This window comes from Protopterus annectens, chromosome 7.part1 (genome assembly GCF_019279795.1).
Source record: "Protopterus annectens isolate FY-2018-M chromosome 7.part1, PAN1.0, whole genome shotgun sequence".
In the NCBI taxonomy this organism is placed as follows: Eukaryota; Metazoa; Chordata; order Ceratodontiformes; family Protopteridae; genus Protopterus; species Protopterus annectens.
The window spans coordinates 453,963,937-453,986,954 of record NC_056740.1 but is presented as its reverse complement, the minus strand read 5'-3'; the positions used below and the strand labels follow the sequence as shown (position 1 = coordinate 453,986,954).

Sequence of the window (23,018 nt, the reverse complement as noted above, 5' to 3'; positions counted from 1 at the left end):
TTTACTATTGCCTCTTTGCAGTGCTGGGCATTGTTTCTGAGTAAGTGATGTCCTTTACTATTAGCTCTTTGCAGTGATGGACATTGTTTCCAAGTACGTCATATCCTTTACTATTAGCTCTGTGCAATGATCGACATTGTTTCTGAGTATGTCATGCACTTTACTATTAGCTGTGGGTAGTGCTGGACATTATCTCTGAGTATGTGATGTCCTTTACTATTATCTCTGGGCAGTGCTAGACATTGTGTCTGAGTATGTGATGTCCTTTACTATTACCTCTGGGCAGTGCTGGACATTGTGTCTGAGTATGTGATACCCTTTACTATTACCTCTGGGCAGTGCTGGACATTGTGTCTGAGTATGTGATACCCTTTACTATTACCTCTGGGCAGTGCTGGACATTGTGTCTGAGTATGTGATGTCCTTTACTATTAGCTCTGTGCAATGATCGACATTGTTTCTGAGTATGTCATGCACTTTACTATTAGCTTTGTGCAGTGCTGGACATTATCTCTGAGTATGTGATGTCCTTTACTATTAGCTTTGTGCAGTGCTGGGCATTGTTTCTGAGTATGTGATGTCCTTTACTATTAGCTCTGTCAGTGCTGGACATTATCTCTGAGTATGTGATGTCCTTTACTATTAGCTGTGTGCAATGCTGGACATTGTTTCTGAGTAACTGATGTCCTTTACTATTAGCTCTCTGCAGTGCTAGGCATTGTTTCTGACTATGTGATACCCTTTACAATTAGCTCTATGCAGTGCTGGGCATTGTTTCTGAGTATGTGATGTCCTTTACTATTAGCTCTGTGCAGTGCTGGACATTATCTCTGAGTATGTGATGTCCTTTACTATTACCTCTGGGCAGTGCTGGACATTGTGTCTGAGTATGTGATGTCCTTTACTATTACCTCTGGGCAGTGCTGGACATTGTGTCTGAGTATGTGATACCCTTTACTATTACCTCTGGGCAGTGCTGGACATTGTGTCTGAGTATGTGATGTCCTTTACTATTAGCTCTGTGCAATGATCGACATTGTTTCTGAGTATGTCATGCACTTTACTATTAGCTTTGTGCAGTGCTGGACATTATCTCTGAGTATGTGATGTCCTTTACTATTACCTCTGGGCAGTGCTGGACATTGTGTCTGAGTATGTGATACCCTTTACTATTACCTCTGGGCAGTGCTGGACATTGTTTCTGAGTAACTGATGTCCTTTACTATTAGCTCTCTGCAGTGCTAGGCATTGTTTCTGACTATGTGATACCCTTTACAATTAGCTCTATGCAGTGCTGGGCATTGTTTCTGAGTATGTGATGTCCTTTACTATTAGCTCTGTGCAGTGCTGGACATTGTTTCTGAGTATGTGATGTCCTTTACTATTAGCTGTGGGCAGTGCTGGGCATTGTTTCCTAATATGTGATGTACTTTACTATTTGCTCTGTACAGTGCTGGACATTATCTCTGAGTATGTGATGTCCTTTACTATTAGCTCTGTGCAGTGCTGGGCATTGTTTCTGAGTATGTGATGTCATTTACTACTAGCTCTGTGCAATGCTGGACAATGTTACTGAGTATGTGATACCTTTTACTATTAGCTCTGTGTAATGATCAACATTGTTTCTGAGTATGTGATGTCCTTCACTATTAGCTGTCAGCAGTGCTGGACATTATATCAGACTGTGTGATACCCTTTACTATTAACTCTGTGCAGTGCTTGACATTGTTTCTGAGTATGTGTTGTCCTTTACTATTATCTGTCGGCAGTGCTGGACATTATATCTAACTGTGTGATACCCTTTACTATTAACTCTTTGCAGTGCTGGGCATTGTTTCTGAGTATGTGTTGTCCTTTACTATTATCTGTCGGCAGTGCTGGACATTATATCTGACTGTGTGATACCCTTTACTATTAACTCTTTGCAGTGCTGGGCATTGTTTCTGAGTATGTCATACCCTTTACTATTAGCTCTGTGCAGTGTTGGGCAGTGTTTCTGAGTATGTGATGTCCTTACTATTAGCTGTGGGCAGTGCTGGATATTGTTTCAGAGTATGTGATATCCTTTACTATTAGCTGTGTGCAATGCTGGACATTGTTTCTGAGTAACTGATGTCCTTTACTATTAGCTCTCTGCAGTGCTAGGCATTGTTTCTGACTATGTGATACCCTTTACAATTAGCTCTATGCAGTGCTGGACATTGTTTCAGAGTATGTCATATCCTTTACTATTAGCTCTGTGCAGTGCTGGGCATTCTTTCTGAGTATGTGATGTCCTTTACTATTAGCTGTGGGCAGTGCTGGGCATTCTTTCTGAGTATGTGATGTCCTTTACTATTAGCTCTGTGCAGTGCTGGGCATTCTTTCTGAGTATGTGATGTCCTTTACTATTAGCTGTGGGCAGTGCTGAACAATGTTTCTGAGTATGTGATGCCTTTTACTATTAGCTGTGGGCAGTGCTGGACATTATTTCTGACTATGTGGTACCTTTTAGTATTAGCACTGTGCAGTGCTAGGCGTTGTTTCTGAGTATGTGATGTCCTTTACTATTAGCTCTGTGCAGTGTTGGGCAGTGTTTCTGAATATGTCATACCCTTTATTATTAGCTCTGTGCAATGTTGGACATTGTTTCTGAGTATGTGTTGTCCTTTACTATTACCTCTTTGCAGTGCTGGGCATTGTTTCTGAGTATGTGATGTCGATTACTATTAGCTGTGCACAGTGTTGGACATTGTTTCTGACTATGTGATACCCTTTACTATAACCTCTTTGCAGTGCAGGGCATTGTTTCTGACTATGTTATACCCTTCACTATTAGCTGTGTGCACTGCTGGGCATTGTTTCTGAGTATATGATATCCTTTACTACTGGCTGTGGGCAGTGCTGGACATTGTTTCTGAGTATGTCATACCCTTTACTATTAGCTCTGTTTGCAGTGTTGGACACTGTTTCTGAGTATGTGTTGTCCTTTACTATTATCTGTCGGCAGTGCTGGACATTATATCTGACTGTGTGATACCCTTTACTATTAACTCTTTGCAGTGCTGGGCATTGTTTCTGAGTATGCCATACCCTTTACTATTAGCTCTGTGCAGTGTTGGGCAGTGTTTCTGAGTATGTGATGTCCTTTACTATTAGCTGTGGGCAGTGCTGGATATTGTTTCAGAGTATGTGATATCCTTTACTATTAGCTGTGGGCAGTGCTGGACATTGTTTCAGAGTATGTGATGTCCTTTATTATTAGCTGTGGGCAGAGCTGGACATTGTTTCTGACTATGTGATACCCTTTACTATTACCTCTTTGCAGTGCTGGTCATTGTTTCTGAGTAAGCGATGTCCTTTACTTTTATCTCTGTGCAGAGCTGGACATTGTTTCTGACTATGTGATACCCTTTACTATTACCTCTTTGCAGTGCTGGTCATTGTTTCTGAGTAAGCGATGTTCTTTACTTTTATCTCTGTGCAGTGCTGGGCACTGTTTCTGACTATGTGATACCCTTTACTATTACCTCTTTGCAGTGCTGGTCATTGTTTCTGAGTAAGCGATGTTCTTTACTATTAGATCTGTGCAGTGCTGGGCATTGTTTCCTAATATGTGATGTACTTTACTACTAGCTCTGTGCAGTGCTGGACATTGTTTCTTAGTATGTGATGTCCTTTACTATTAGCTCTGTGCAGTGCTGGACATTGTTTCCGAGGATATGATGTCCTTTACTATTAGCTGTGGGCAGAGTTGGACATGTGATTCCCTTTACTATTACCTCTTTGCAGTGCTGGGCATTGTTTCTGAGTAAGTGATGTCCTTTACTATTAGCTCTTTGCAGTGATGGACATTGTTTCCAAGTATGTCATATCCTTTACTATTAGCTCTGTGCAATGATCGACATTGTTTCTGAGTATGTCATGCACTTTACTATTAGCTGTGGGTAGTGCTGGACATTATCTCTGAGTATGTGATGTCCTTTACTATTACCTCTGGGCAGTGCTGGACATTATCTCTGAGTATGTGATGTCCTTTACTATTAGCTTTGTGCAGTGCTGGGCATTGTTTCTGAGTAACTGATGTCCTTTACTATTAGCTCTGTGCAGTGCTGGACATTATCTCTGAGTATGTGATGTCCTTTACTATTACCTCTGGGCAGTGCTGGACATTGTGTCTGAGTATGTGATGTCCTTTACTATTACCTCTGGGCAGTGCTGGACATTGTGTATGAGTATGTGATACCCTTTACTATTACCTCTGGGCAGTGCTGGACATTGTGTCTAAGTATGTGATACCCTTTACTATTACCTCTGGGCAGTGCTGGACATTGTGTCTGAGTATGTGATGTCCTTTACTATTAGCTCTGTGCAATGATCGACATTGTTTCTGAGTATGTCATGCACTTTACTATTAGCTTTGTGCAGTGCTGGACATTATCTCTGAGTATGTGATGTCCTTTACTATTAGCTGTGTGCAATGCTGGACATTGTTTCTGAGTAACTGATGTCCTTTACTATTAGCTCTCTGCAGTGCTAGGCATTGTTTCTGACTATGTGATACCCTTTACAATTAGCTCTATGCAGTGCTGGGCATTGTTTCTGAGTATGTGATGTCCTTTACTATTAGCTCTGTGCAGTGCTGGACATTGTTTCTGAGTATGTGATGTCCTTTACTATTAGCTGTGGGCAGTGCTGGGCATTGTTTCCTAATAGGTTCATAGGTTCATAGGTTCATACTAGGCTATCTGCCCGAGGGTATTTACAAGCCTAGCCCATCGTTTTGTGGCTTACGCCACCCCTTTAGTATGGGGAACTATACCCATTATTTTGCTGTGCCTCTGTCGAGCAGTGACACTGAGGTAATCCCTGGGGTATATCTGCGATCTCCCATCCATTGGTCAAGATTTCTCTTGAACAAGGCCAGCGAGGTGCTCTGCCTCACATATACCGGGATTTTGTTCCACAGCATAGGGAGTCTTTGGGTGATGAATCTATCCCTCCAGCACGTCCTATTAATAGCCGTGTCGAGGTTTAAGTCTCCGCCCTTGTGGCTCTGATGGATCTAGATTTTTGAGGTGAAGCATATTCATCAAATCTGGATTTGACATGGCCTTGTATGTTAGGCAAAGGTCACCTCTGAGCAAGCGGTAAGTGACTGAATAGAGCTGGAGTTCTTTCAGTCGGGCAGCATAGGACAGATTTTTGAGACCCTTTATCCTTTTGGTGAGGAACTTTTGTGGCCTCTCCAGCTGCTGCAAGTGTCGGGTCAGATACATTCGAATGGGGCATTGTACTCAATCATTGGTCTGATGAGTGATGAGTAAAGGGAGACTATGACCTCCCTTGATCTAGATGAGAATCCCTTCATGATAAGGTGGGCAATGTAGAAGGTCTTCCTAACTACTTTAGCTACATGGGTGTCGAATGACAGACTACTATCAACCTGGGTCCCCAGGTCCCTGATAACTTCTTCTGTGCTCAGTGGATTGCCACCTATTTGGTAGCTAGGGGTAACCTTGTTTTTCCCGAAGGGTATGACTATGCATTTTTGGCATTTAACTTTAGGCCGTGGCTCTGGCACCAGTTATCCGTTTCTGTGAGACCCTTCTGAAGGATATCTGTGTCAGATGTGTTTTCTACTATGGCCAGTTTGCAGTCATCTGCAAACTTTGTCAGCCATAACCCTCCTGTGTTTGCTTGTACTTGGAAAAGTAGATGCCAAACAAGAGTGGGCCCAGGACTGAGCCCTGTGGGACACCACTTGTGACAGGCTTTGAGTCTGACATGGCGCCAGCAACTCTGACCCTGTGGGTTCTGTCACTCAGCCAGTTTGCAACCCATCTTGTGATGTATGGGTTAACATTTAAGCTGATGAGTTTTTCAATGATACCCGAGTGGGGTATTGTATCGAAGGCCTTAGCCAGATCGAGGTAGGCTGTATGGACTGCCTTTCCCTCATCAATGGCTTTGGTGACTGTTTCGAAAAAGTCAACCAAGTTTAAAAGGCATGATCTGCCTTTGACAAAGCCAAACTGGGCTGGATCCAAAGTCTGCAAATTCCCTATGTCTTTATTTATGAGGTCCATTATGATCCTCTCCATGGCTTTGCAGATAAGGCTTGTCAAGCTAATGGGCCGGTAATATGTGATGTACTTTACTATTTGCTCTGTACAGTGCTGGACATTATCTCTGAGTATGTGATGTCCTTTACTATTAGCTCTGTGCAGTGCTGGGCATTGTTTCTGAGTATGTGATGTCATTTACTACTAGCTCTGTGCAATGCTGGACAATGTTACTGAGTATGTGATACCTTTTACTATTAGCTCTGTGTAATGATCAACATTGTTTCTGAGTATGTGATGTCCTTCACTATTAGCTGTCAGCAGTGCTGGACATTATATCAGACTGTGTGATACCCTTTACTATTAACTCTGTGCAGTGCTTGACATTGTTTCTGAGTATGTGTTGTCCTTTACTATTATCTGTCGGCAGTGCTGGACATTATGTCTGACTGTGTGATACCCTTTACTATTAACTCTTTGCAGTGCTGGGCATTGTTTCTGAGTATGTCATACCCTTTACTATTAGCTCTGTGCAGTGTTGGGCAGTGTTTCTGAGTAAGTGATGTCCTTTACTATTAGCTGTGGGCAGTGCTGGACATTGTTTCAGAGTATGTGATATCCTTTACTATTAGCTGTGGGCAGTGCTGGACATTGTTTCAGAGTATGTGATGTCCTTTATTATTAGCTGTGGGCAGAGCTGGACATTGTTTCTGACTCTGTGATACCTTTTACTATTACCTCTGGGCAGTGCTGGGCATTGTTTCTGAGTAAGTGATGTCCTTTACTTTTATCTCTGTGCAGAGCTGGACATTGTTTCTGACTATGTGATACCCTTTACAATTAGCTCTATGCAGTGCTGGACATTGTTTCAGAGTATGTCATATCCTTTACTATTAGCTCTGTGCAGTGCTGGGCATTCTTTCTGAGTATGTGATGTCCTTTACTATTAGCTGTGGGCAGTGCTGAACAATGTTTCTGAGTATGTGATGCCTTTTACTATTAGCTGTGGGCAGTGCTGGACATTATTTCTGACTATGTGGTACCTTTTACTATTAGCACTGTGCAGTGCTAGGCGTTGTTTCTGAGTATGTGATGTCCTTTACTATTAGCTCTGGCAGTGTTGGGCAGTGTTTCTGAATATGTCATACCCTTTATTATTAGCTCTGTGCAATGTTGGACATTGTTTCTGAGTATGTGTTGTCCTTTACTATTACCTCTTTGCAGTGCTGGGCATTGTTTCTGAGTATGTGATGTCGATTACTATTAGCTGTGCACAGTGTTGGACATTGTTTCTGACTATGTGATACCCTTTACTATAACCTCTTTGCAGTGCAGGGCATTGTTTCTGACTATGTTATACCCTTCACTATTAGCTGTGTGCACTGCTGGGCATTGTTTCCGAGTATATGATATCCTTTACTACTGGCTGTGGGCAGTGCTGGACATTGTTTCTGAGTATGTCATACCCTTTACTATTAGCTCTGTTTGCAGTGTTGGACACTGTTTCTGAGTATGTGTTGTCCTTTACTATTATCTGTCGGCAGTGCTGGATATTGTTTCAGAGTATGTCATACCCTTTACTATTAGCTCTGTGCAGTGTTGGGCAGTGTCTCTGAGTATGTGATGTCCTTTACTATTAGCTGTGGGCAGTGCTGGATATTGTTTCAGAGTATGTGATATCCTTTACTATTAGCTGTGGGCAGTGCTGGACATTGTTTCAGAGTATGTGATGTCCTTTATTATTAGCTGTGGGCAGAGCTGGACATTGTTTCTGACTCTGTGATACCTTTTACTATTACCTCTTTGCAGTGCTGGTCATTGTTTCTGAGTAAGCGATGTTCTTTACTTTTATCTCTGTGCAGTGCTGGGCACTGTTTCTGACTATGTGATACCCTTCACTATTACCTCTTTGCAGTGCTGGTCATTGGTTCTGAGTAAGCGATGTTCTTTACTTTTATCTCTGTGCAGTGCTGGGCACTGTTTCTGACTATGTGATACCCTTTACTATTACCTCTTTGCAGTGCTGGTCATTGTTTCTGAGTAAGCAATGTTCTTTACTATTAGATCTGTGCAGTGCTGGGCATTGTTTCCTAATATGTGATGTACTTTACTATTAGCTCTGTGCAGTGCTGGACATTGTTTCTTAGTATGTGATGTCCTTTACTATTAGCTCTATGCAGTGCTGGACATTGTTTCCGAGGATATGATGTCCTTTACTATTAGCTGTGGGCAGAGTTGGACATGTGATACCCTTTACTATTACCTCTTTGCAGTGCTGGGCATTGTTTCTGAGTAAGTGATGTCCTTTACTATTAGCTCTTTGCAGTGATGGACATTGTTTCCAAGTATGTCATATCCTTTACTATTAGCTCTGTGCAATGATCGACATTGTTTCTGAGTATGTCATGCACTTTACTATTAGCTGTGGGTAGTGCTGGACATTATCTCTGAGTATGTGATGTCCTTTACTATTACCTCTGGGCAGTGCTGGACATTGTGTCTGAGTATGTGATGTCCTTTACTATTACCTCTGGGCAGTGCTGGACATTGTGTCTGAGTATGTGATACCCTTTACTATTACCTCTGGGCAGTGCTGGACATTGTGTCTGAGTATGTGATGTCCTTTACTATTAGCTCTGTGCAATGATCGACATTGTTTCTGAGTATGTCATGCACTTTACTATTTGCTCTGTACAGTGCTGGACATTATCTCTGAGTATGTGATGTCCTTTACTATTAGCTGTGTGCAATGCTGGACATTGTTTCTGAGTAACTGATGTCCTTTACTATTAGCTCTCTGCAGTGCTAGGCATTGTTTCTGACTATGTGATAGCCTTTACAATTAGCTCTATGCAGTGCTGGGCATTGTTTCTGAGTATGTGATGTCCTTTACTATTAGCTCTGTGCAGTGCTGGACATTGTTTCTGAGTATGTGATGTCCTTTACTATTAGCTGTGGGCAGTGCTGGGCATTGTTTCCTAATATGTGATGTACTTTACTATTTGCTCTGTGCAGTGCTGGACATTGTTTCTAAGTATGTGATGTCCTTTACTATTAGCTGTGGGCAGTGCTGGGCATTGTTTCCTAATATGTGATGTACTTTACTATTAGCTCTGTGCAGTGCTGGGCATTGTTTCTGAGTATGTGATGTCATTTACTACTAGCTCTGTGCAATGCTGGACAATGTTACTGAGTATGTGATACCTTTTACTATTAGCTCTGTGTAATGATCAACATTGTTTCTGAGTATGTGATGTCCTTCACTATTAGCTGTCAGCAGTGCTGGACATTATATCAGACTGTGTGATACCCCTTACTATTAACTCTGTGCAGTGCTTGACATTGTTTCTGAGTATGTGTTGTCCTTTACTATTATCTGTCGGCATTTCTGGACATTATATCTGACTGTGTGATACCCTTTACTATTAACTCTTTGCAGTGCTGGGCATTGTTTCTGAGTATGTCATACCCTTTACTATTAGCTCTGTGCAGTGTTGGGCAGTGTTTCTGAGTAAGTGATGTCCTTTACTATTAGCTGTGGGCAGTGCTGGACATTGTTTCAGAGTATGTGATATCCTTTACTATTAGCTGTGGGCAGTGCTGGACATTGTTTCAGAGTATGTGATGTCCTTTATTATTAGCTGTGGGCAGAGCTGGACATTGTTTCTGACTCTGTGATACCTTTTACTATTACCTCTGGGCAGTGCTGGGCATTGTTTCTGAGTAAGCGATGTTCTTTACTTTTATCTCTGTGCAGAGCTGGACATTGTTTCTGACTATGTGATACCCTTTACAATTAGCTCTATGCAGTGCTGGACATTGTTTCAGAGTATGTCATATCCTTTACTATTAGCTCTGTGCAGTGCTGGGCATTCTTTCTGAGTATGTGATGTCCTTTACTATTAGCTGTGGGCAGTGCTGAACAATGTTTCTGAGTATGTGATGCCTTTTACTATTAGCTGTGGGCAGTGCTGGACATTATATCTGACTGTGTGATACCCTTTACTATTAACTCTTTGCAGTGCTGGGCATTGTTTCTGAGTATGCCATACCCTTTACTATTAGCTCTGTGCAGTGTTGGGCAGTGTTTCTGAGTAAGTGATGTCCTTTACTATTAGCTGTGGGCAGTGCTGGACATTGTTTCAGAGTATGTGATATCCTTTACTATTAGCTGTGGGCAGTGCTGGACATTGTTTCAGAGTATGTGATGTCCTTTATTATTAGCTGTGGGCAGAGCTGGACATTGTTTCTGACTCTGTGATACCTTTTACTATTACCTCTGGGCAGTGCTGGACATTGTTTCTGAGTAAGTGATGTCCTTTACTTTTATCTCTGTGCAGAGCTGGACATTGTTTCTGACTATGTGATACCCTTTACAATTAGCTCTATGCAGTGCTGGACATTGTTTCAGAGTATGTCATATCCTTTACTATTAGCTCTGTGCAGTGTTGGGCAGTGTTTCTGAGTAAGTGATGTCCTTTACTATTAGCTGTGGGCAGTGCTGGACATTGTTTCAGAGTATGTGATATCCTTTACTATTAGCTGTGGGCAGTGCTGGACATTGTTTCAGAGTATGTGATGTCCTTTATTATTAGCTGTGGGCAGAGCTGGACATTGTTTCTGACTCTGTGATACCTTTTACTATTACCTCTGGGCAGTGCTGGACATTGTTTCTGAGTAAGTGATGTCCTTTACTTTTATCTCTGTGCAGAGCTGGACATTGTTTCTGACTATGTGATACCCTTTACAATTAGCTCTATGCAGTGCTGGACATTGTTTCAGAGTATGTCATATCCTTTACTATTAGCTCTGTGCAGTGTTGGGCAGTGTTTCTGAGTATGTGATGTCCTTTACTATTAGCTGTGGGCAGTGCTGGACATTGTTTCAGAGTATGTGATATCCTTTACTATTAGCTGTGGGCAGTGCTGGACATTGTTTCAGAGTATGTGATACCCTTTACAATTAGCTCTATGCAGTGCTGGACATTGTTTCAGAGTATGTCATATCCTTTACTATTAGCTCTGTGCAGTGCTGAGCATTCTTTCTGAGTATGTAATGTCCTTTACTATTAGCTGTGGGCAGTGCTGAACAATGTTTCTGAGTATGTGATGCCTTTTACTATTAGCTGTGGGCAGTGCTGGACATTATTTCTGACTATGTGGTACCTTTTACTATTAGCACTGTGCAGTGCTAGGCATTGTTTCTGAGTATGTGATGTCCTTTACTGTTAGCTCTGTGCAGTGTTGGGCAGTGTTTCTGAATATGTCATACCCTTTACTATTAGCTCTGTGCAATGTTGGACATTGTTTCTGAGTATGTGTTGTCCTTTACTATTACCTCTTTGCAGTGCTGGGCATTGTTTCTGAGTATGTGATGTCGATTACTATTAGCTGTGCACAGTGTTGGACATTGTTTCTGACTATGTGATACCCTTTACTATAACCTCTTTGCAGTGCAGGGCATTGTTTCTGACTATGTTATACCCTTCACTATTAGCTGTGTGCACTGCTGGGCATTGTTTCCGAGTATATGATATCCTTTACTACTGGCTGTGGGCAGTGCTGGACATTGTTTCTGAGTATGTCATACCCTTTACTATTAGCTCTGTTTGCAGTGTTGGACACTGTTTCTGAGTATGTGTTGTCCTTTACTATTATCTGTCGGCAGTGCTGGACATTATATCTGACTGTGTGATACCCTTTACTATTAACTCTTTGCAGTGCTGGGCATTGTTTCTGAGTATGTCATACCCTTTACTATTAACTCTGTGCAGTGCTTGACATTGTTTCTGAGTATGTGTTGTCCTTTACTATTATCTGTCAGCAGTGCTGGACATTATATCTGACTGTGTGATACCCTTTACTATTAACTCTTTGCAGTGCTGGGCATTGTTTCTGAGTATGTCATACCCTTTACTATTAGCTCTGTGCAGTGTTGGGCAGTGTTTCTGAGTATGTGATGTCCTTTACTATTAGCTGTGGGCAGTGCTGGATATTGTTTCAGAGTATGTGATATCCTTTACTATTAGCTGTGGGCAGTGCTGGACATTGTTTCAGAGTATGTGATGTCCTTTATTATTAGCTGTGGGCAGAGCTGGACATTGTTTCTGACTCTGTGATACCTTTTACTATTACCTCTTTGCAGTGCTGGACATTGTTTCTGAGTAAGCGATGTTCTTTACTTTTATCTCTGTGCAGAGCTGGACATTGTTTCTGACTATGTGATACCCTTTACTATTACCTCTTTGCAGTGCTGGTCATTGTTTCTGAGTAAGCGATGTTCTTTACTTTTATCTCTGTGCAGTGCTGGGCACTGTTTCTGACTATGTGATACCCTTTACTATTACCTCTTTGCAGTGCTGGTCATTGTTTCTGAGTAAGCGATGTTCTTTACTATTAGATCTGTGCAGTGCTGGGCATTGTTTCCTAATATGTGATGTACTTTACTATTAGCTCTGTGCAGTGCTGGACATTGTTTCTTAGTATGTGATGTCCTTTACTATTAGCTCTGTGCAGTGCTGGACATTGTTTCCGAGGATATGATGTCCTTTACTATTAGCTGTGGGCAGAGTTGGACATGTGATACCCTTTACTATTACCTCTTTGCAGTGCTGGGCATTGTTTCTGAGTAAGTGATGTCCTTTACTATTAGCTCTTTGCAGTGATGGACATTGTTTCCAAGTATGTCATATCCTTTACTATTAGCTCTGTGCAATGATCGACATTGTTTCTGAGTATGTCATGCACTTTACTATTAGCTGTGGGTAGTGCTGGACATTATCTCTGAGTATGTGATGTCCTTTACTATTAGCTTTGTGCAATGCTGGACATTGTTTCTGAGTAACTGATGTCCTTTACTATTAGCTCTCTGCAGTGCTAGGCATTGTTTCTGACTATGTGATACCCTTTACAATTAGCTCTATGCAGTGCTGGACATTGTTTCTGAGTATGTGATGTCCTTTACTATTAGCTCTGTGCAGTGCTGGGCATTGTTTCTGAGTATGTGATGTCCTTTACTCTTAGCTGTGGGTAGTGCTGGACATTATCTCTGAGTATGTGATGTCCTTTACTATTAGCTCTGTGCAGTGCTGGGCATTGTTTCTGAGTATGTGATGTCCTTTACTATTACCTCTGGGCAGTGCTGGACATTGTGTCTGAGTATGTGATGTCCTTTACTATTACCTCTGGGCAGTGCTGGACATTGTTTCCGAGTATGTGATGCCCTTTACTAATAGCTCTGTGCAGTGCTGGGCATTGTTTCTGAGTATGTGATGTCCTTACTATTAGCTCTGTGGAGTACTGGACATTGTTTCTAAGTATGTGATGTCCTTTACTATCAACTGTGGGCAGGGCTGGACATTGTTTCTGACTATGCAATACCCTTTACTATTACCTCTTTGAAGTGCAGGGCATTGTTTCTGAGTATGTGATGTCCTTTACTATTAGCTCTGTGCAGTGCTGGACATTGTTTCCGAAGATATGATGTCCTTTACTATTAGCTGTGGGCAGAGCTGGACATGTGATACCTTTCTGCAGTGCTGGGCATTGTGTCCGAGTATATGATGTCTTTTACTATTAGCTGTCTAAAGTGCTGGGTATTATTTCTGAGTATGTCATATCCTTTACTATTAGATCTGTTTGCAGTGCTGGACATTGTTTCTGAGTATGTCATGTCCTTTATTATTAACCCTGTGCAGTGTTGGACATTGTTTCTGAGTATGTGATACCCTTTACTATTAGCTCTGTGCAGAGCTGGACATTGTTTCTGAGTATGTGATGTCTTTTACTATTAACTCTGTGCAGTGCTGGGCATTGTTTCTGAGCATGTGATGTATTTTACTATTAGCTGTATACAATGCTGGGTATTGTTTGTAAGATTTCTAAAACAGTTAAAGAAGGCTCTGTAGTTATCTTCTGCCTGGGTGGCTATTTTTACTTCATACTTAGTTTTAGCTGATTTGATCAGTATCCGGAGTTCCTTGTTTGGTTTAGCAGGAACATTTTTGGCTTCTTGAGTTTAGATTTATTTTGAGTGCAGTAAGTTTTTTTTCTTTTATTATACAGCCTTTCTCTATTAGAATTCCACCACAGAATATATTATTGAATTTGATATTGTATTTATTTCCGAGGGGAACAGATGCGTCAGTGCAACTATTTACATGCGCATAGAACTGTATAAGCAGTAGGGTCGTTGAGGTTGGGGGTGCTAAATATAGGCAGGTCATCACTCAGTGTCAGTAGATTGGCCTTCACATAGTCTCATAATAAAGTACCTGATTATTTCTATCTAGAAAGTGAGATGTGTGCTGCATGCACATTTTATAATTAAAATATCTCATAAAAATTTCTCTGGAACATCAGTGCACAAAGCTCATACAAAACAGAACTTCAGTGGCCACAATAATTTATTTAATTCATTCATTCATTTATTTATGTATTTACCTTTGTTTACTGGGAATGCCCAACTGGGATAAATCCCTTTTTTCAGCGGAGGCTAGGGGAGAAAAAAAGCTCCACATTTAACATCAGTTTTGATGTATGCTATCAGAAGAAATACAAAAATACAGGTAAGTGTATACATGACAGAAAAAAGCTTTACAATACATATACATCATTTAGAAACAGCATGTACATAGCTCGAATGGGTATATACTGTGTTAGTCATATATTATAAACAAACAGAGGCAGGCTCGTATATAGATAACACTGTAAAAGATACTGTACCTGTGATTTCTGGTAATTAAAATAATGAAAGAAGAGGCAGGTTGATAATGTAATAACAGTATGATATGTCAATAGTAAAGCAACTATGAAAGTATTGTTACATTTAAGACTGAAAAGTGAAGTAATTAGGAAAGTGAGAGTGCTTGGGGCTGCTTGGACAGTTATCTGGATAGATGAGGAGAGAAAGAATGGTGAATAAAACAAAAGCAATCATGCAGTAAGTGAAGACAATTCCACATGCATGCGGAGCAATCATGCAGTAAGTGAAGACAATTCCACATGCATGCAGAGCAATCATGCAGTAAGTGAAGACAATTCCACATGCATGAGGAGCAATCATGCAGTAAGTGAAGACAATTCCACATGCATGCGGAGCAATCATGCAGTAAGTGAAGACAATTCCACATGCATGCGGAGCAATCATGCAGTAAGTGAAGACAATTCCACATGCATGCGGAGCAATCATTCAGTAAGTGAAGACAATTCCACAGGCATGCGGAAAGCCAGATTCCATGTAACTGCAATTTGAAAGGTCAAGGAGTAACTATCTACACAAAAGTCAGAGACTTTATTTTAGGTATTCTCTGACAACAGTCTGTGCAAAAAGAGAAGGCATGGTAATGTCTGGGATGCAAATCGGTAAAACAAGTTTGAAACTCACCACCCAACTTGCATATTTTGAGGCACAAAAAAAAAAAAAATTACAACTTCACAGTAATCTTACCGTAACAGTAGATGTTCAAATGATCACTGCTGCAGTAGCCTTAGCTATATGGGTTATATCCTGCATAGGGTATAACAACCAAACAGCTTCCAGAACTTGGTCACTCCAGAACAAGTACAAATACGACTCTGCCATTGTCCATGTTGGTGTGAATGACCTGAGCCGTGCCTCCCTGGACTACATGAAAAGAGACATGGAAGAGCTCTCTGATCTTGTAGTCCAGGCCGGTATAACCCTGACCGTGAGTAGCATCCTACCCTCACCAAGAATGATACCACAGTATAAAGAAAAAAATTATCAATTTCAACAATTGGCTAAGTTTCTTGTGTCATTGAAAGGGGATCCAGTGTCTGTCCGCCTGGGATGACATGCTGGACAAGCCATGCTGCTTCCCTAGAGACGGCTTGCACCTGTCACCCTTAGGCTTTCGAATACTGGCAAAGGCTCTTGCCACCCCATAGTGCCTTTTTAGGCAAGGCTCAAAAGACAAACCCACCACCATAGATAGCACAAGTAACAAAAAACTGAGGGTAATGCTACTCAATGCTAGAAGTCTAAACCTCAAAATGCATGCACTCGAGGCACTCCTCAGTATGGAGAAAATCGATATATGTGCAGTAACAGAAACCTGGTTTAAGGCTCCAGAGAGCACACCAGCACTACCAGGCTACAACTCATACCATACATTTCGGCCACAGAACCCGGACCGAAATACAAAAGACGAGGGCGTATCCATATTCATCAAGGATACCCACACCTCCAGGTTAGTGGCACAGCACGATGCTTCAGAGATCATCCACATGCAACTAACAACGGGCAAAACTGCAATTCAAATTGTAGCTTGTTACAAATCACCCACCATGTCCCAGGACTCCCATTCCGCATTTCTGGAAACACTAGGAAATATAAAGGTCCTACCAAACACCCTAATATTGGGTGATTTCAATTACCCAAACATTAATTGGGAGAACTACTCAAGTACTAACTCCCTTGCCCAACATTTCCTAGAATTTATAAACTCAAACTGCCTAGATCAACTGGTCAACACTCCCATCAGATGTGATAACATATTGGACCTGGTCATCACCAACATGGGCAACTGGTGCTCCACACCAGAGGTCAACCCCTCGCAGGTTAGATCTGACCATAAACAAGTCACTTTGGATATCCACATTCCGCCCCCACCCCCGAACAAGGAAACCACCTTAAAAACTTTTCAAAAGCAAATTTCACATTACTTAAGACCGAGGTGGAAAGTTTCAAAGCTCCCATGCTAAAGGATAACATTATCCAAGCTGCAAAATCCTTTACTAATGCATTCTACGGGCACCTACAAGAATGCATGGATTGTGCTATCCCAAGCAAAACCAACACTCACTCCTCCAAGAAAAGGAAACCAGTCTGGTGGACCCCTGCCATAAAACAAGCTATACAATAGAAGGAGGAAACTAGTACAGAAAAGAGTAAATTCCCAAGAAGGGAAGACATCCCTGATTAGTATCAACAAGAAACTACGATCCCTCATAAAATCATCCAAGGCAAGCTTTGAAAGAAAAATTGCCAAGGACTCCAAAGATAACCACAAGGCATTCTTTAGCTATGTCAAGAATCTAAGTGGCAATGCTCGGAGTTAGTGCAGAATGGTACAAAATACACTGAACCGACCGATATTGCCAACATCCTAGCAGACAGGTTCAGTGCAAACTTCAGCCCCCTCTCACCCCCAAAAGGGCCCATAACCATACCAGAAGAATGTAGTGCCCCTGAAATCACACACACTCAGGTTAAAATAGCCCTCTCCAAAGCCAAAAACACAGCATCAATGGGACCAGACGGTGTCCCAGGCTGCGTCCTACACAAGCTCAAAGACAAACTAACCCCTCACCTAAACACACTGTTCAAACTCAGCCTCTCCACAGGCTACGTACCCATAGAGTGGCGCACAGCAACGGTTATTCCACTCCACAAAGGTGGAGCCACAACAAACCCCAGGAACTATTGCCCTATAAGCCTGACTAGCTTGGTCTGCAAGGCTATGGAGAGCATCATCATGGAACTCATTAACAGAGACATTGGGAACCTCCAAGCACTGGACCCTACCCAGTTCGGCTTTGTTAAGGGCAGATCATGCCTCCTAAACCTGATGGACTTCTTTGAGACAGTTACCAAGGCTATAGACGAGGGAAAGGTGGTACACACAGCCTACCTAGACCTCGCAAAGGCCTTTGACACCATTCCCCATTCTGGTATTATAGACAAGCTCACCAGCCTGAACATAAACCCCTACGTCACAAGATGGGTTGCCACCTGGCTCATGGACAGAACCCGCATGGTGAGAGTTGCGGGAGCTAGGTCCGACTCTAAACCGGTTACAAGTGGTGTTCCCCAGGGCTCAGTCCTAGGACCCCTGCTGTTCGGCATATACTTCTCAGAGGTACAGGCAAGCACAGGAGGACTATGGCTTACCAAGTTCACAGACGACTGCAAACTAGGGGCTATAACTGACTCTCTGGCTGACACAGACATCCTCCAAAAGGGTCTCACTGAGACGGATACCTCAAGCTAAATGCCAAAAAGTACACAGTCATCCCCTTTGGAAAAAACAAAGTACCCACAAACTACCAGATAGGTGGTAGTCCCCTAAATACAAAAGACGTAATAAGGGATCTGGGGACCCAAGTGGATAGTAAACTCTCCTTTGATAATCACATTGCCAAAGTGGTTAGAAAATCCTTCTACGTGGCCCACCTAATCACAAAACGGTTCGCATCCAGATCAAAAGAGGTTATTGTGCCCCTCTACTTATCGCTCATCAGACCCATCATAGAGTACAACGCCCCATTTGGGATGTATCATACAAGACACCTGCAACAGCTGGAAAGACCACAGAATTACCTCAACAAGAGGATCACTGGCCTCAAACAGATGCCCTATGCAGCTCAACTGAAGAAACTCCAGCTGTACTCGGTTGCATACCACCTACTCAGAGGTGATCTCTGCCTGACATACAAGGCCATGTCCAACCCAGAACTGATGGACATGCTCCACCTAAAGAAAAACTTATCCCCTCGAGCCACACACTCTAAGGATCTAAACCTCACCACAACAATAAATAGAACATGCTGGAGGGATAGATTCCTGTCACAGAGACTTCCCATGCTTTGGAACAAGATTCCAATCTACATTAGGCAGAGCTCCTCACTAACACTCTTCAAGAGAAACCTTGACGAGTGGATGGGAAACAGAAAGTTTACCCCGGGGATCACTTCAATAGCTCTGCTGGACAGAGGTACAGGGAACTAATCTAAGGGGGCAGCGAAAGCCAACACATTCTGGCTAGGCTTATAAATGCCTTCGGGCAGACAGCCTAGTACCTACCTATGAATCTATGAGCCAAAGATTCAGGCCACCTTGCACATGTACAAACTGTTAGCTTGAGCTAAAAGTCAGGACTAGGCATGAAGGTGTTCAGTGCATTCATTACAACACAGATAGTGGAAGACTAAAGCCTAAAGATGGACAATGCTGGGAAAATAAAAGTAAATATCCACACTGTGGCATAAAAATGCACATACAAAAGTAAGGGGGTGGAGGAAGGGTGCAGCTACTTCAGCAGTGATCATTCAAACATGAACTGTTATGTTAAACCCACTTACAGGACACGTTCATCATAAGGATCACTGCTGCACAACCTAAGCTACATGGGTACATTACCACAATTACACTGACATGCAGGAGGAAAGAAGATGGTCCAGAGCTACATGGGTACATTACCACACTTACACTGACATGCAGGAGGAAAGAAGATGGTCCAGAGCTACATGGGTACATTACCACACTTACACTGACATGCAGGAGGAAAGAGGATGGTCCAGAGCTACATGGGTACATTACCACACTTACACTTACATGCAGGAGGAAAGAAGATGGTCCAGAGCTACATGGGTACATTACCACACTTACACTGACATGCAGGAGCAAAGAAGATGGTCCAGAGCTACATGGGTACATTACCACACTTACACTGACATGCAGGAGGAAAGAAGATGGTCCAGAGCTACATGGGTACATTACCACACTTACACTGACATGCAGGAGGAAAGAAGATGGTCCAGAGCTACATGGGTACATTACCACACTTACACTGACATGCAGGAGGAAAGAAGATGGTCCAGAGCTACATGGGTACATTACCACATTTACACTGACATGCAGGAGGAAAGAAGATGGTCCAGAGCTACATGGGTACATTACCACACTTACACTGACATGCAGGAGGAAAGAAGATGGTCCAGAGCTACATGGGTACATTACCACACTTACACTGACATGCAGGAGGAAAGAAGATGGTCCAGAGCTACATGGGTACATTACCACACTTACACTGACATGCAGGAGGAAAGAAGATGGTCCAGAGCTACATGGGTACATTACCACACTTACACTGACATGCAGGAGGAAAGAAGATGGTCCAGAGCTACATGGGTACATTACCACACTTACCCTGACATGCAGGAGGAAAGAAGATGGTCCAGAGCTACATGGGTACATTACCACACTTACACTGACATGCAGGAGGAAAGAGGATGGTCCAGAGCTACATGGGTACATTACCACACTTACACTGACATGCAGGAGGAAAGAAGATGGTCCAGAGCTACATGGGTACATTACCACACTTACACTGACATGCAGGAGCAAAGAAGATGGTCCAGAGCTACATGGGTACATTACCACACTTACACTGACATGCAGGAGGAAAGAGGATGGTCCAGAGCTACATGGGTACATTACCACACTTACACTGACATGCAGGAGCAAAGAAGATGGTCCAGAGCTACATGGGTACATTACCACACTTACACTGACATGCAGGAGGAAAGAAGATGGTCCAGAGCTACATGGGTACATTACCACACTTACACTGACATGCAGGAGGAAAGAAGATGGTCCAGAGCTACATGGGTACATTACCACACTTACACTGACATGCAGGAGGAAAGAAGATGGTCCAGAGCTACATGGGTACATTACCACACTTACACTGACATGCAGGAGGAAAGAAGATGGTCCAGAGCTACATGGGTACATTACCACACTTACACTGACATGCAGGAGCAAAGAGGATGGTCCAGAGCTACATGGGTACATTACCACACTTACACTGACATGCAGGAGGAAAGAAGATGGTCCAGAGCTACATGGGTACATTACCACACTTACACTGACATGCAGGAGGAAAGAAGATGGTCCAGAGCTACATGGGTACATTACCACACTTACACTGACATGCAGGAGGAAAGAAGATGGTCCAGAGCAACATGGGTACATTACCACACTTACACTGACATGCAGGAGGAAAAAAGATGGTCCAGAGCTACACGGGTACATTACCACACTTACACTGACATGCAGGAGGAAAGAAGATGGTCCAGAGCTACATGGGTACATTACCACACTTACACTGACATGCAGGAGGAAAGAAGATGGTCCAGAGCTACATGGGTACATTACCACAATTACACTGACATGCAGGAGGAAAGAGGATGGTCCAGAGCTACATGGGTACATTACCACACTTACACTGACATGCAGGAGGAAAGAAGATGGTCCAGAGCTACATGGGTACATTACCACACTTACACTGACATGCAGGAGGAAAGAAGATGGTCCAGAGCTACATGGGTACATTACCACACTTACCCTGACATGCAGGAGGAAAGAAGATGGTCCAGAGCTACATGGGTACATTACCACACTTACACTGACATGCAGGAGGAAAGAAGATGGTCCAGAGCTACATGGGTACATTACCACACTTACACTGACATGCAGGAGGAAAGAAGATGGTCCAGAGCTACATGGGTACATTACCACACTTACACTGACATGCAGGAGGAAAGAAGATGGTCCAGAGCTACTTGGGTACATTACCACACTTACACTGACATGCAGGAGGAAAGAAGATGGTCCAGAGCTACATGGGCACATTACCACACTTACACTGACATGCAGGAGGAAAGAAGATGGTCCAGAGCTACATGGGCACATTACCACACTTACACTGACATGCAGGAGGAAAGAAGATGGTCCAGAGCTACATGGGTACATTACCACACTTACACTGACATGCAGGAGGAAAGAAGATGGTCCAGAGCTACATGGGTACATTACCACACTTACACTGACATGCAGGAGGAAAGAAGATGGTCCAGAGCTACATGGGTACATTACCACACTTACACTGACATGCAGGAGCAAAGAGGATGGTCCAGAGCTACATGGGTACATTACCACACTTACACTGACATGCAGGAGGAAAGAAGATGGTCCAGAGCTACATGGGTACATTACCACACTTACACTGACATGCAGGAGGAAAGAAGATGGTCCAGAGCAACATGGGTACATTACCACACTTACACTGACATGCAGGAGGAAAAAAGATGGTCCAGAGCTACATGGGTACATTACCACACTTACACTGACATGCAGGAGGAAAGAAGATGGTCCAGAGCTACATGGGTACATTACCACACTTACACTGACATGCAGGAGGAAAGAGGATGGTCCAGAGCTACACGGGTACATTACCACACTTACACTGACATGCAGGAGGAAAGAGGATGGTCCAGAGCTACATGGGTACATTACCACACTTACACTGACATGCAGGAGGAAAGAAGATGGTCCAGAGCTACACGGGTACATTACCACACTTACACTGACATGCAGGAGGAAAGAGGATGGTCCAGAGCTACATGGGTACATTACCACACTTACACTGACATGCAGGAGGAAAGAGGATGGTCCAGAGCTACACGGGTACATTACCACACTTACACTGACATGCAGGAGGAAAGAAGATGGTCCAGAGCTACACGGGTACATTACCACACTTACACTGACATGCAGGAGGAAAGAAGATGGTCCAGAGCTACATGGGTACATTACCACACTTACACTGACATGCAGGAGGAAAGAAGATGGTCCAGAGCTACATGGGTACATTACCACACTTACACTGACATGCAGGAGGAAAGAGGATGGTCCAGAGCTACATGGGTACATTACCACACTTACACTGACATGCAGGAGCAAAGAAGATGGTCCAGAGCTACATGGGTACATTACCACACTTACACTGACATGCAGGAGGAAGGAAGATGGTCCAGAGCTACATGGGTACATTACCACACTTACACTGACATGCAGGAGGAAAAAAGATGGTCCAGAGCTACACGGGTACATTACCATACTTACACTGACATGCAGGAGGAAAGAAGATGGTCCAGAGCTACATGGGTACATTACCACACTTACACTGACATGCAGGAGGAAAAAAGATGGTCCAGAGCTACACGGGTACATTACCACACTTACACTGACATGCAGGAGGAAAGAAGATGGTCCAGAGCTACATGGGTACATTAACACACTTACACTGACATGCAGGAAGAAAGAAGATGGTCCAGAGCTACATGGGTACATTACCACACTTACACTGACATGCAGGAGGAAAGAAGA

The 23,018-nt window shown here is 42.9% G+C and overlaps 1 protein-coding gene across 4 annotated transcripts in view; it reads right to left on the bottom strand.

Moving 5' to 3' along the window:
• GLYCTK (glycerate kinase) overlaps positions 1-23,018 on the bottom strand; it is a 568,453-nt gene that overhangs the window by 208,328 nt on the left and 337,107 nt on the right. For 3 of the 4 annotated variants that reach the window (XM_044078916.1, XM_044078918.1, XM_044078917.1), the window contains one exon: positions 14,486-14,537. The exons of the other annotated variant lie outside the window; for it this stretch is intronic. The gene's annotated coding sequence lies outside the window, so the exon portion shown is untranslated. The remainder of the gene's footprint in view (positions 1-14,485; positions 14,538-23,018) is intronic. 4 annotated transcript variants of the gene reach the window in all.